At 39.1% G+C, this 12,877-nt stretch overlaps 1 non-coding gene across 1 annotated transcript; it reads left to right on the top strand.

Annotated features, from left to right (window-relative positions):
• The first annotated feature begins 12,139 nt into the window (after positions 1-12,139).
• On the top strand, positions 12,140-12,215 carry TRNAP-GGG (transfer RNA proline (anticodon GGG)). Its single transcript has one exon. It is a non-coding gene; the product is annotated as a tRNA-Pro (tRNA).
• Positions 12,216-12,877: the final 662 nt, after the last annotated feature.

The following is a 12,877-nucleotide window of genomic DNA, read 5'->3' as shown; positions in this document are numbered from 1 at the left end:
ATGCTGGTCAAACTGCAATATTCACAGAAGAGAGAAACAAAAACGGTCTTTCTAAGTAACAGCTGATTTGTCATTAAAACTCGACGCTGTGATGACTCACTATGAAGCCGATACCAACGCTCTCTGAGTTTTGCAGCTTGCAAGTTTGCACTGTGTTACTGTTGAGGAAACTAGAGAAAGAAGCTGATTCCAGGGTCACGAGATTTAAAACCAAGAGTATTTAAAGCAACGGAAAGTCAAAACCCTCTAGATTTTACCTTTTGACTCAAAATGACCAAAATAATTGCATTGCTTTCTTCCCAGAACATCTAACTATATACAGCTAGAATCCTTGCTTCATTGCCTTTCAAGGAATGATTCTAAAATGATATTCATTCCCTTGTGTTATCTAATGGACAAAAATCCTACCTAGCAGTTTTTAACAAAGATGGGACTTCTCACTACTAGCGAATACAATAATATCTTAGGAGACTTCTAGAAAGATGGTGAGAGAGAGTGTCAGTTACAGAAACATGGAAGAATCCATTGTTGGGATTTATTCTCAAGGAAATGCAGAACAATGAATATTGATAAAAGACGTCATAAGAGAAATTTATTATAAAAGAATATACCTAATAAGAACGTTTTTCATTTTTAGAAAATAATATGGCCAACATTTATTTTTTTAAATAAGAGAATTTCTCCCAAACTCTAGCTAATCAATGACTTGAAAGAAAAATATTCAAAATGGAGTGATATTTGTGAAAATAATAGCAATAATATAGAATGCCAAAACTTTTGAACTGGAGTTCAAGTGTGCCTGAACTATGTTTAACCCTGCAACTCATTACTATAGCAAGAATCCCTTATACAGGCACCAAGAAAGGTGATCGCTACCCTCTCTCATCATGCTTCTGAGCGGGGTCTATTCCTCCCATGAAACTGGTTCCACTATTGGAGAAGTCTCACTGTTACAAATACCTTCATGCTGCATTACGTACTATAGCCATAGACCCTCTTCCAGTAAGGCTTTGCCACAGAAAGTTCAAGATATCTTAAAAACCAACTGTTATTTACCGTACAGATATTCTTTAAAACTCCATCATTTCCCAGTTTAAGGGAGACCATCTTCTAAAAAGCTTATCAGTCTGTTCTTTGTAACTGGGGCTTTTTCCATAGGACATTGAGATGCACCATGCCTACATGCTCCCTTTATGTCCTCATAAATAAATGCACACCCACACACATGCATGCAGGCACACATCTATTAATAAATGAATAAATAAAACTATGCCAAGAGTTTAGTTCTCTGCACTCTAACCATCTTTTCACTGACCAAATATTTTAGTATTTTTCACATGCAAGGCATCACATGCAAGATAGGAAAATATGATCAATTAAATGTATAACTTGTATGTGAAGGAAAATGTATGTGAATATTCATTATATTATAGGTATTATTCATTATATGTATTATGCATACATATTATAGATATTATGTCATTCTGAGAAAATGCACTGAATGGTTAAAGTCTAGAGGCTAAAATAGTCTCCAACAGAAAATGATCAGGATCAAAAGTATTTAAGGTGAAACATTGGAAACTTTAAAATACAGGAGTATTGTAAAGGCAACTCCCAGAAGTAGCAGTTACATATTTGCCTATGTGAGTGGCACACCTGGGGACTGTGCTATGTGTATCTGCCGTGGTCCCACACAGCACATATACTGAAGGTTCACTAAATTAAAACAGTCAATATCTAAAGATGATGTCCACATTAGGAAACAGCGTGGGCTTTGGTATTAGACATGCCTTTGTCTGAACCTTGGCTGTTGTACTCAACAGTTCAAGAATTCTTACCTTTCAAGTAGGTGTACGAGAAAACTTTTTCAGAAGAATGGGTCAAACTACGTACCTCTCCGACCTGAGTTCTCCAATGGCCGGTGGAGCTGGGAGAGACAGAGAGGCCACCTCGCTGGCTGACCTGTGAGCTGCCCTAGGCAATCACAGTCTTCGCAGCCTCTGCCCTGTTCTCGGAACACACATTCTGCCCATGGTTGTCACAGCTGGGGCCATGTGCAAGGACAGAGCCGTGAGAGAGCAATGTGCAACAGTGACTGAGCCACTTCCAGCTTTCTCCTATAAACCTTAAGATCCTGGTGGGCAGGTGCAGATTTCTTCTCGTCTTGGGGCCACTGATAAATATATAACTCCCCTAGTTTATCAATCCTGCCACCTACCAATCTGGAATGGTCTGCCTCTTTTGACCTCTATGAATGGGGACAATTTGCAAGCCAGCAGTAATAAATGAGGGAGGTAAAACCCTGCTTTAAACTACGGACAGCTGGATGCACTCATACAGCCAAATGGAACCATCAGAAAGTAAAGGTTAAAGGTGCACATCTAAGCAAGGATGACACTGTATCCTCACAGATACTCGGGTCATTCTTCCACAGAAAAACAACACAACTGACACGCCGTTCGATAAATGCATGTGAGTCTTATTATCTTTTTATGTATACTTGATGGAAAGTATTTATATACTTTTAATAAGTAAATTTTTTATATCAGTAAAACACAACTTGAAGTTGAAGGACAAATAAAGGTTTTGTGTTTGGGAGTCATACAAAATGATCTGTGCCCATCCTCCGAAGAGTCTGTAAAACCACCCTACAGGAGCTGAGGGCAATATTCACTGACATCAGAATGCTTCAGCTAGGATCCATTGGTTATCAGGATTGTACAGGTCTTACTTTCATTTATATTCAATAGCAATGACTCATAGCATTTTAGCTACCCATTTCTATGCTGTCTAAATCCGTCCATCAATTATTTAAAAAATATTTTTTCAGATCAGCTAGGTGTGCTCATGCAATTTTTTAAAGGATTAAGAAAAAAGTGTCCTTTGTTAATTCAAGTCAGTGCATCTGAACTTAAACTACTAGCATATTTGAATTTTTTCATTGGACTATTTTATGAAGGGTACACTTGAAACTGGAAACAGCTGTGAGTTTCTATGTTGTAAAAGTGGATAGGATAAGTTATCAAATTAATCACATTGGACAAATCTCAAGTTTTTAAAAGAGGAGAGATGAGTCAATTTCTTTTGGCAATGTTTTGAAAATACTAAAAAAAAAGTACAAATATTTTAGATAACCTTGTTCTAAAGATACAATATGAATTATTTTGCCTTTCAACCCCAAGTTAATCATGCCATCCACCTCTTTACCTCCTACAGAGATTCTTCATTCTCTGGAACTATCCTAAACATTTATTTTATTACCTCTGTATGTCGTTAGATGCATGCTCATTGTTACAAGGGAAACTCTAACTAGATCACCCATAGTCTGCAGAGAGCGGGGATTTCAGATGAGCCTGGCAACTCTCATCTTATCATTAGGCTATAAACAATTTTGAAAACAGAAAGTAGAGTTTATTTACTACACCTGGTGAGTCTCTAATTACAATGGTCTATATTCATCATTTACATACATTTGTCATTTTAATTAATTACTCAGGGCTCAACCTGGTCCCTTTGCTGCATTCTAAAATTCCCATTGATTTAAACAGGTATAATTTTTGCTACGGATTAACGGACTTTTTGGAATCAGAGGTGTTTATGCAATCAAGAACTATTCTATACAATGTTTCTCCTTTGTGAAGTTCGGATTTCTTTCCCTTTAACAATCATTTTGACTTTCTTTTTTTCTATGACTATTAATACAAAGAACCTATTTTGAGTATTTTAGAAAACCATTAAAAAAGTGTCTTCAGTCTTATAAGTCCCATGTTTAACATCATAAGTATTCATAGGAGATATTATAACATATTATATTTTATTAATAATTGCTTTATATAAATATTAAAGATGTTTCATAGGTAACGTGTTTGCCTGTAGCCACAGTCATTCTTAGAAATATAAAAATTAACGCTCAAATGTAATACAAACATTCTAAATTATTTATATGATACTGTTCACTCTTGAACTTTTTATTCCCTAAGTATATCCTTGGTTTTTAATACAGTCAGTAATTTTAAAATACAGATTTAACCAATGTCATGAAAAATATCATTCACAGCCACATGATAGAGTTCTTTCGGTTTTGAGTAGTATGTAACTCAATTGGTATCTACACTAAAACCAACTTGATTTAAATGACTAGACATGTGCTTTTTTTTTCATGCATTACTAACTTGTATCAGCCAGTTAAGTAAAGTATGTATAATACCATGGGTGATTTCCAATAATAACTGTGTTTATTGGTTACTTAGATTATGGTGCTATTCCAAGTGCTTCATATGGAGAAACTGACTTAATCATCATATCAAACTTGTCAATAAACCCTAGTTTTACCTCCCTCTTATAGAAGAGGAAACTGAAACACTGAGGGGCTATGTAATTTCCAAAGTTCACACAGTAAGTGGCACAGATTGGACCTGACCTTAGACTCTAGGCATCCAGAAGCTGCCCTCCTAACCTCAGTGCTCCACAGCCACATTTTCATTTATTTATTATATTATAAGATATTAGATAGTTAAGGCCTCATCTTTTACCTCTCCCACAGGTCATTAAGAACTAAGTGCTGAATTTTTTTGACACAACACATCACAACCCAGCACAATTGGGTGAGCAGACTCAAGATGTAAACTGGGTCTTCTTCTCAGTCCACGATTTGTTTTATTCCTTCTGTTCTGGTTTTCAACAGCTTTATTGTTGTTTATGTTACATCCAAGAATTTTTATTTGTTTTAAATGAGCAATTTGATGAGTTTTAGGGTACTTTGTATATCCATGCAATAATCATCGCAATCAAGATATAAAATTTACCAATATCTCAGAAAATTACCTCAAGCCCCTTTTATAGTTAACTTTTTTATTCCCCTGAATCTTGTCTATCTGCTTTTGGTCATTATTATTTGCTTTTTTCCTAAAAGTCATAGAAATGAAATACCACACTATTTATTCTTTATACTAGACTCTTTTCACTTACATAAACTTTTGCAATTGATCCAGATTTTTACACATGTCAACTGTTTGCTCCTTTTAATTTCATCATACATAGAACAGAATGAATGCACCAGAACCTTGAGTGGCATCAGTTGATGGACAGTTAGATTTTTTTCTCATTTTTGGCTGTTATCAGCAATGCTACTACCAGCATTTGTGTACAGGTTGTTGTGTGGCTATATATGTTTATTGATCTCTGGTAAATCTCTAGAAGTGGGATTGTTGGATCATATGTCATTGTAGATATAACATTATCTCTGATGCTGATCTGTTTTCCAAAATGACTGTACAATGTTGCATTCCCATCACCAATGTCCAAGAGCTCTAATACTCAATATAAGTTTTAAATGAAAGTTGGTTTCAGCATAACCTCAATGGACTGATCATAACTCTAGTTAACACCAGAAACCCAGTGTGAACAACAAGTATATGGTAAAGAAGAAACCACCAGCCATTTCCACTTTTTTCTGATCATCCCAATAGACAAGAAATGGATGCACTTTAAATGGTTTCTACCAATTTTATATAGTCAACTCGGTGTTTACCCAAAGTACTCACCTATGAGGAAAGAAACATTCTTTTATCCTGTGTTAAATACATATTAAGTTTATTATAGGAAATTTAAACCCAACTTTAAACAGGATAAAAGCTATCTGCTCTACTCTGCTTTACTCTGAACAAGTAATCAATATGTTCACATACAGGTTCAGAATAAAACAATTGATGGTCTCATTTATTTTAAAGACTTTAAAGATCTTATTTATACTTATTTTTGTTATGAGATAGGAATAAAAATAGATTACATAAGGAAGCTTCAGAAATTAATCTATCAGATATATTTTATTAGTTATAAATAATAGCCTGACAAGGCAGTGGCACAGTGGATAGAGCATTGGACTGGGATGCAGAGGACCCAGGTTCAAAACTCCGAGGTTGCTGGCTTGAGTGTGGGCTCACCAGCTTGAGTGCAGGGCGCTGCCTTGAATGTGGAAACATAGACATAATCCCATGGTTGCTAGCTTGAGCCCAAAAGTCACTGGCTTGAAGCCCAAGTTCTGTGGCTTGAGCCTAAGGTCACTGGCTTGAGCAAGGAGTCATTTGGTCTGCTGTAACCGCCCCCCCCCACCCCAGGTCAAGGCACATATTAGAAAGCAATCAATGAACAACTAAGGTGCCGCAACAAAGAATTGATGCTTCTCATCTCTCTCCCTTCTTGTCTATCTGTCCCTACCTGTCCCCCTCTCTGTCTCTGTCGTACACACACAAAAAATAAAAACATTCATGAAATTTTATACTTTTTAAAGTTTCTAATATTATCATAGAAACCTAACTCAAATTTTCAACTCTACAGCCGGGTCAAAGTAAATGCCAACGTGCTCAAGGAAAAACAGTTTGGACTGTTCTCCTAACTTCTGTGATGAAGTATAAATGTCCCTAGGGTTGAGAAGAATCAGCAATTGCAATCAGAAGAAGGGGAAAATGAGACACCTGTCAAATGAAACACAAACCCTGAGGCTAAAAATACTTTAAATGGTGGATTAGACAGTAGTGTAGCTATTGAATCCAAGTATTCTCTCAGAATTCAAGTTTCTTTCCTACAAACTTTAAGAAGCACACTGTATTATAAGTATCAGTTATGCACAGCATTAAGGACAAGGGTGAGCCTGAGTCAAGAGTCAGGTTTGAAAACAAACAGTATGTTTTCTGCTCCTTAGCAAGGAAATAAGTACAAAAAGAATAAGTTTTCAAGTTAACAACTGTAGTGGCCTGGAGAAATAGAATTCTAAAGCTTATTTGTTCTGAACATATAAACAGTCTCTCTCTTGTTCTCTCTCTCATGCACACACACACAAACTTTAAATATATTTTTATAGAAATGTGGACTTATCTATCACTATACTACTAATCTCTGTTTGATTTTCCTTTTCTTTTTCTTAATGACCCAAGTTCATGTTGATACCATATATTTAGAGGCATCGTATCAATGGTCAGGATACAGCGGCAGACACCTGTAAGGTGGTCCCAATGGTCCAAGCATGTCAGTGCGCATGACTGTGTAATTCCTCCCCTTGAGGGCGGGAAAGAAATGACTTGCGCTAACCCATAAAATAGAGTAAAGGTGCTGGGTTTTCACTCCCATGATTTGTTACCTTTGATGAGATGCTACCTTGCTTGCAGACTCACTCTCCTGCCTCCCTGGTAGCCTTCAGAAAGCAAGCAAACATGTTACCAGCTGCTTATAGAGACGAGCACCAGTGAGGGAGCTGTTGGATGAGTTTTCAAACTGAAGTCAGCTTCCGGAACACAGGCAGCAAACAACTGGAGCTCTCAGTCCCATAACGATAAAGGAACGAACTCTGCCCACAACCTGACCGAGCTCAGGAATGGCTTGTTCCCCAGTTATGATTCCCGATAAGACCACAGCCTGGCTGATTGCTTGAAGCCGCCTTCTGAGACCCTGATGAGAGAGAGCTAGCTATACAGAGACTTTGGACCAGCAGAAACAAACAAGATGATACATAGGTATTTTTTAAGTTTGTGCCTAATTTTTATGCAACACAGCTGATTGATACATCTCTATTTTAAAGTGATAGTCTAGCCTTAAAAATGCATTTTTTCTTGCCTGACTAGGCAGTGGTGCAGTGGATAGAGCATTGGACTGGGATGTGGAGGACCCATGTTGAGACCCTGAGGTCGCCAGCTTGAGCACAGGCTCATCTGGTTTGAGCAAAGCTCACCAGCTTGAACCCAAGGTCACTGGCTTGAGCAAGGGGTTACTTGGTCTGCTATAGTCCACCAGTCAGGGCACATACAAGAAATCAATCCATGAACAATTAAGGAGCCACAAGGAAGAATTGATCTTTCTCATCTCTCTCCCTTCCTGTCGGTCTGTCCCTCTCTCTGACTCTCTCTGTCTCTGCCACACACACACACACACACACACACACACTGCATTTTTCTTAACAATTTTACTTATTTCCGATTTCCCAGCTATTGATGGAACACACTAATGTGTTTGGGCGCTGTTGGGCCCTAAGATGTTTGGTCATCATTGTTGAATAAATTTGGAGCTATAAATTAGCGACTCATACATGTAGGTTTATTGGTACTAGAAATTTAGAAGATGATTTTAAAAAGCATATGAGAGGTCTGCTTCTGTGGAGTTCACTAGGTTAGGGGCAGACCAATGCCCACACTGTTAACAACTAGTAAACCAAGATAAATAATAAAATTACAAAGTTACATTTTTGAAGCCGTATGTGAGATTTCAAACCAACGAGTACTAGATGGGTTCAATTTCTAAAGAAAGAAAATTGCTCAGATAGAAAGCAAGGACTCACAGCTACTTTTTTTTTTCTTTTTATCCCCTACTTGCTTTTGCACGTTGAGACTGCGGGCTTCGGCCGAGGAGGGGACCGCGGAGTGTGAGCAGTGGGAGGGGAGGGTGACAGGGGCTTGCAGCGCTGGCACAGGACTGCCTGAAACAAAATGTGCATCTTGATGGGCCATGAACTCAAGACCGAATTTCCCCCAAAGCATTTTACTGCATTGGGGGATGTTAAAATAAGACATAGATAGGGTTACAGTGAGAGCTTCTTAAGAGCAGAGGGAAGATTCTGTACGTGCAACGGTGTATCACGGAGAAAGACCTCCGGGAACAAGGGAGCATGGGGGACTGGAGCCTAACCGGAGGGTTGAACAGGCCATGACAAATTTCCTCTGCCTTTTTCTGGAATAAATTGCTAAACAAATACGTAGCCCCCAGCAGAGGACCACTACTGACGAACCCAATCAGAAACTGTGGTAAAAATTCCTAAACTAGAAACATGGGAGTCCTTAAAAATAAACAGCCAGTCTCCCCTGGAAGATAGATGACTAATTTTTTTTTAAAATCAGGAAAGGTAGGCAAAAGAGAAAATACGAAAACCTTCTGAAAGACTGCCACAAATCGCCAGTCTTCTTTCTGAGCTAAGGATACAAAGTCTGTCCAAGCTATCCTCTGAATGTTCTTGAGAGACAAAGTCTAGACACAGAGTCAACCACATATAAGTTCAGATTTTCACTGAAGCCCAGCCTTGACCAGCTCAGTCCAAGGTTAGGGTATGGTGAGACAGTTCACACTCTGGATGATAACAAAAGGAAGTATAAAACCTCTTCAATGAAAGACAGCACAATTGCATAGTGCTCAAGTTCTTTTAGACACAGAGCTCAGCATGTGTTAAAATCAGACAAGGAAGAAGAAAGACCACATCATTAAGAAACAAACAAAACTTCAAACAACATCAGGAAAGAAGTAGGTGATTCAGACAGGAGAGAGAGCAAACGACAAGGATGAATTTGTTACAGCAAATGAGGAGACCATGGATGGAATCATTACATTTCCCGTGGAACGTTAGTTTCCAGAAAATTATAAGGCTTTCTAGAAACTGTGTTTTATAACTAAAAAGAGGCACAGACAGGATGAGCTTACCATAAGAATGGACACAGCAGAATATAAATTGGCAAGTGGAGCAACAGATTGGACGCAGCAAAATCCAGATCCACAAATAAAATATATGTCAGAAAATAAAGCAACCTGAAGCACAGAGATAAGCAAGTGTAGAGGTGAGGAAAGGAGCTTAAAGGATGAACGGAACACATGCAAAACCCCTAAGGCACACCTAATTGAAATAGCAAAAGGAGAAGGCGGAGTAAAGGACAAAAATCAACATCTGATAACATAATGTCTGAAAATTTGGCCAAATCAATGGAAACTATCAATCCAAACAGTCAACCTCAACAAATCTCAAAAAGTATTAAAAGAACCCTCAAACAAACACCTCACTGAAAAACAAAACGAAGAGAATATCTTAAAAGCATTAACTACACAGACACACAGACACACGAGTTATGGGCTGCACTGGGTCCCTACAAAACTCATGTGTTAAAGCACGAATTCTTAGTACTTTCGGTGATGAAGTTAAAATGATGCCAGTAGAGCGGGACCTTCTCCGGGCTGGCTGATGTCGTGACAAGAAGAGGCGATTTGGACACAGAAGAGAGACACCAGGGATGTGGAGTCACAGAGCACCGACCATCTGAGGGCAAGGCAAGTGGGCCTCCCTCTACAAGCCACTGGGGGAGGCCTCATGAGAAGCCAGCCCTGATGATGCCACGATCTTGGCTATTGAACTGTGAGGATATAATTTCTGCTCTTTAAACTGCCCAGACAGTGGTATCTACCTGCGGCGGCCCAAGCAAACTGACACCCATGGCCTGCAGAGATGCGACAGGAAGACCCACCTCTGACTTCTACAAAGGAAAGTCAAAAGTCAAAAGAGAATGTAATGACATGTTGAATTATTACTAAAAGAAGAGAGTAATGCCTAAACAAAATGTATTTAACCAAAGTGCAGGCCAAAATTTCAAAGATAGAACTTCTGCCGAACATGGCTGTATGGACAGGTCCCGAGAGCACAGAAGCAGAGCAAACCGACCGGCAGTCAGTGCACGAGCCTCGGAGGTTATGTTTACTGGCTTTTGCTTACATTGCAATGTTCCTTTGTGAGACTCTATTTTCTTTCGAGAATTGGAAAATATTTAAACCAAGGAGAAAAATACTTAGAGTTAAAAAGAAAAGAGGACATTGCTCGCCTGCAGTTTTAAATTTAAAGAAGAAAATTTGAAAAGTAAATGAAGCAAAATAAAAAAACAATCACGGCTGGAAACAGGAAATGCAAAAGGAGTGATGAATATACGGGAAAAGGAGTTTGTAAATGTATGAGTCCAGAAAAGTATCGAGTCCATAAAACGACAATGGTAATAGCTTGCGAGGTTCCCAATATCTTCAGCAGGAAGGGCATGCCCTGACGAGAGCGCGGAGAGGGGAGGCCTCCCAGGGGAGACGGACGCCCTCCTGCGCCACAGCTAGGGCTCGTCTTGGCATTAAATGGAACAGGTCAAGGACAGCGGATGTAAGCTTTAGAATCATTAAAGTATGAAAGAATAGCAAATGATTAAATGAACATAAGGGGCAATTGCAATATTCATTACTTGCAGAAGACAACATGGAAGGAAAATAGGATCTCCCTTTGGTGAGTGAGACAAATGGAAAATACAGTGACCTTGGTGATAAAGACCCAACCATCTCAGTTATTACGGTGAATATGGGCTGACTCCTCCAAGTAAGACACCATTACCGTCAAACTAGACTTGATTCAAAGCCTAAACCTAGGCTACTCTCAAGAGACGTTTTGTGAAGATCAAGACATAGAACAATTAGAAGTCCGGAGAACATCTGTAAAGATTAACCCCTCATAATCGGGGAAGAGTAAAATTTAAGGCAAAAACTATACCTGAGATGAAGCCGGACATTTCAGAATGATACATTTATCATAAGCATTTCACAATCCTACACTTCCATGCATTCAGCAACGTAAGTTAAATTATACATTAAAAAATTAATCAAATTATGAAGAGAAAACAATTCAGAGTCTTAATGAGGACATTAACCATCGTCTTCCAATAGTTGACAGGAGAAAGCAAATGAGAAAGAAAGAAAATATTTCTTTAATATAATTTTGAAATTTAACTAATTCCTACATACAAAACCTGGCATCGCAAAAAACAGACATCACAGGTTTTTGTTATTGTTTTTTCTCAGCTGCCATAAAACTCTTCACAAATTGTAGAGCAGGTTAAAAGGAAATTATAAAATACCGTAATTAAAATACTGAATTTTTTTATTTTTTATTTTTTTTATTTCTCTGAGCACAGTGTCAGCTAAATAACTATTTTTTTAAAAAAAGTAACTAGAACATCCCTCAAGTGCTAAGATTTTTAAATCACACACCACTGCCTATGTCATAGTTCAAACGCAAATCTAATATACATTAGAAAGTATTTTACTGAATAATAAGTATATGAATTCTTGCGGGGTGTAATTAAAACTGGGTACAGTGACATGTAAATATTACAATCTGTATCCAAACGTTTCCAACAGGCTTTCAATTCCCAATGTAGGTTTCAATTAAGGATCAGACAATTCTTATATGTCTCTGAAATCACCTTTACTCTCCAGGTGCCTCTGAGCTTTTTTAAAAAATATCTATGACTCTGACACTGTGTTGCTGTTTTTGCTGCTGTCATTCCTTTGTTAAAAATTAACGTACTGGGCCCTGGCCGGTTGGCTCAGTGGTAGAGTGTCGGCCTGGGGTGCAGAAGTCCCGGGTTCGATTCCCGACCAGGGCACACAGGAGAGGCGCCCATCTGCTTCTCCACCCCTCCCCCTCTCCTTCCTCTCTGTTTCTCTCTTCCCCTCCTGCAGCGAGGCTCCATTGGAGCAAGGATGGCCCAGGCACTGGGGATGGCTCCTTGGCCTCTGCCCCAGGCGCTGGAGTGGCTCTGGTCGCGACAGAGCAACGCCCCAGAGGAGCAGAGCATCGCCCCCTGGTGGGCAGAGCGTCGCCCCCTGGTGGGCGTGCCGGGTGGATCCCGGTCAGGCGCATGCGGGAGTCTGTCCGACTGTCTCTCCCGGTTTCCAGCTTCAGAAAAATACAAAAAAAAAAAAAAAAATTAACGTACTGAAAAATGTAGCTACAGTGAGTAGTTCAGCGTACTGCGAAGTCTGACCTGTTGGAGGCTGTCCTTGCGCGTGGAGTCAGGTTCAGCGTTTTGAGCTAGAAGGCCGGCGAGCTGCGCGGTGCACTTCCTGCCGCACCAAATCAGGTGACACACAGTGCCCGCTGCGCGTGATCTAGGATGCTGAAGTTCTGAACGAAAATATATAATACGTCAGTAATCGGAGATACTCTGAAGTCTTGGGAATAACTGTTCCCAAGTTTCCTCTCAGAGCACTTGCTGAACCAAACATTCCCTGTGTGATATTCAATTAACCTTTTAAGGTTTATTAG

The sequence above is a fragment of the Saccopteryx leptura genome, chromosome 4 (genome assembly GCF_036850995.1).
Source record: "Saccopteryx leptura isolate mSacLep1 chromosome 4, mSacLep1_pri_phased_curated, whole genome shotgun sequence".
Lineage (NCBI taxonomy): Eukaryota > Metazoa > Chordata > Mammalia > Chiroptera > Emballonuridae > Saccopteryx > Saccopteryx leptura.
Note: the sequence above shows the minus strand (reverse complement) of the source record. Positions and strands in the feature narration are given on the sequence as shown.